The following is a 2,500-nucleotide window of genomic DNA, read 5'->3' as shown; positions in this document are numbered from 1 at the left end:
GGTGGGGGGGGCGGGGAGGGAGGGAGCGAGCGAGAGAGGGGAGAGGGCCTCCGGCCACCGCGGCCGCCGGCAGCCGCCCCGGGCAGGGATGGCCATGGGCCCCGGGCTCCGGGCCTGAGGGTTCTCGGTTGGAGAGCCGGGCGGAGGTTTAAAGACTCGGGCGGCCCGATGCGACTCGCGGAGGCGGCCGGGCGTGCTGCCGGAGGGCCGGGGGGTCGGCGCGCGCGGGCGCCGCGCCCCCCCATGCCAGCCGGCGCGCCCCGTGCTCGCCCCGCGGGCAGCCGGGATGGAGAGGGGTTACCCTGCCCCCTCTCTCCGCGGTCTGGTCTCGGCGGAGAGACGCCGCGCGGTCGGCCTAGTTGCCGGCCTGCCTCGAGCGTTGCGAGCCGGGCGCGAGCGCGTGCTCGCCGCCGGGAGGGCGAGCCCCCACCGCGGGTGGTGCGGGCGCCGAGCCTCCGCGCGTCTCCTCCTTCTCCCTGGCCGGTGCTTCTGGGTCTTCCGCCGTGGCCGCCGTCGGCGGCGCCCTACCCTACGCGCCCGCCCCGGCACTCTGCCGTCCGGGGCGCCCGCCTCGCTCTGCCCCGCCCGGCTCCGCCAGGCAGCGGGGGGGCGGTGGTGGGGCGGCGGCGGGGGCGGCCCGCCCCGCTCTCCGCGTGGAGACGGGGAGAGCGGGCGCCGTCCCCGTCCGTGCCGCCTTGCCCGCCTGCCCGCCGCCGGGCGTCTGTCCGCGGAGGGGACGGGCGAGCGCGTGGCGTCACCCGCGAGGCGGTGTGTGCGGGCGCGCGGGGGTGTGGGCGCCGCGGCGGCGGCGGCGGCGGCGGTCGAGCCGGAGGGCCGGCGAGGCGAGCGGGGAGCTGGGAAGCGCGGGGCCGGCGGGCCGCAGGCGCGCGGGCGGCGGGGCGACGCCGCTCCCGGTGGCGGCCGGGCTCTGACGCCTGGGGCGGGGGGGGGGTGGTCTGCGGGGACGGACCCCCCCCAACATCCCGAGGCAGGCGGTGTGGCCGGCCCGCCGCTCCCTGCCGGGCCAGACCGAGCCGGGCGCCTGGGCCGGACTCGAAGCGAGACAGGGTTTGTCCCCAGGTCGGGAGCGAGGGCTCCCCGCCCTTCTCGTTCGGGTTTGCCCTTCGTTTCCCCCCCCCCTTTCTCTGTGCTTGTACGGTCAGTGAGGCAAGCCCCTCTCTTTCTCTCGCTCTCTCTCTCCTTCCGTCTCTGCCGTCCCTTGCTCAGCAGCCGGCGTCGGCGTGAGGAAGGGCGGTGGGGCGGAGGAGGAGGGGGCGGAGGAGGGGGGGCCCCCCAGGGGCTGCGAAAGCTGCCCGGTCCCCCCGCGCGCGCGGCGGGGACCGAAACCGAGACAACTCTTAGCGGTGGATCACTCGGCTCGTGCGTCGATGAAGAACGCAGCTAGCTGCGAGAATTAATGTGAATTGCAGGACACATTGATCATCGACACTTCGAACGCACTTGCGGCCCCGGGTTCCTCCCGGGGCTACGCCTGTCTGAGCGTCGCTTGACGGTCAATCGTCACCCGCGCCGTGGCGTGGGCGCAGCGGCGTGCCGCCCCTCGGTGGGTGTGGGGGGGGGCGCGGTTCGGGTGCGCCCGGCCGTGCCCGCCCTCCCCTCCGAGCCCGGCGGCTGCCGCCGCGCCGCGTGGCGCGCGCGGTGTGGCGCGGCTGGGGCGCCTCGCAGGCCCGTTGCCCCGGGGAGAGGGGGGGTGCTCTCCTTCCCCTCCCCGCGCGGCCGGGCCTTCGTCCCCCTAAGTGCAGACTCGGGAAACCCCCGCTCCCGGAGCGCCCGCGTCGCGGACTTCGTCCCGCCGGGCCCCCAGATCGGGTCGGTCGCGGTGGCCCGGCGCCCGGCGCCGCCCGCCCGCCCGCCACCACCGCCAGTGCCGCCGCACGGGCCTCTCCTCCACCACTCTCCCGGTGGTGCGCCGGTCCCCCGTTCCCCTCCGGCAGAGGGGACGGCCGGCCGCCCTTTGCCTCGCCCTGGCCCTGACCGCCGCCGTTTCGGCGCCCGCCGGGCCCCCCCCCCAACCCCGCGCTTCCCCGCGTCCGCAGCGCGTCGTCGAGCCACTTCCACCCGCCGGCTGGCGTCAGCCGCGCGGCGTTGCGTTGAGGCCCGGCGGCGGCGGCGGCGGCGCGCGGGGGGCCGCGGCCGGGGGGGGGGGCCGCGCAGCGCGGGCGCCGTGGGGCGGCGGCGGGGCGGGGGGCGAGGGAGGGCGCGCCGCGCCGTCCCCACGCCGGGGCGGAGAGCGGAGGTCAGCGGCCGGGAGGAGGAGGCGGCCGCAGAGCGGCGGAGGGCTGCGCGAGTGGCGTGAGCGAGCGAGCGCGCGTTGGCGAGCCGGGCCCGGGGGGGGGAGGCGCGGGCCTCGTCCCCGGCCCCGCGCGGCTGTCTGCGGGTGGGTACCGCGGTGGTACCGCTCCGTGCTGCCGCGCGCGCGTGCCGGCGGGCCGGCCCGCCGTCCTCTCCCCCTGCGCGGCGGCGTCCGCCGCGTGCCGGC

The 2,500-nt window shown here is 79.5% G+C and overlaps 1 non-coding gene across 1 annotated transcript; it reads left to right on the top strand.

Annotated features, from left to right (window-relative positions):
• The first annotated feature begins 1,353 nt into the window (after nucleotides 1-1,353).
• LOC135325891 (5.8S ribosomal RNA) lies at nucleotides 1,354-1,506 on the top strand. Its single transcript, XR_010386613.1, has one exon. It is a non-coding gene; the product is annotated as a 5.8S ribosomal RNA (ribosomal RNA).
• The last annotated feature ends 994 nt before the right edge of the window (nucleotides 1,507-2,500 follow it).

Source organism: Dromaius novaehollandiae, unplaced genomic scaffold (genome assembly GCF_036370855.1).
Source record: "Dromaius novaehollandiae isolate bDroNov1 unplaced genomic scaffold, bDroNov1.hap1 HAP1_SCAFFOLD_163, whole genome shotgun sequence".
Lineage (NCBI taxonomy): Eukaryota > Metazoa > Chordata > Aves > Casuariiformes > Dromaiidae > Dromaius > Dromaius novaehollandiae.
Note: the sequence above shows the minus strand (reverse complement) of the source record. Positions and strands in the feature narration are given on the sequence as shown.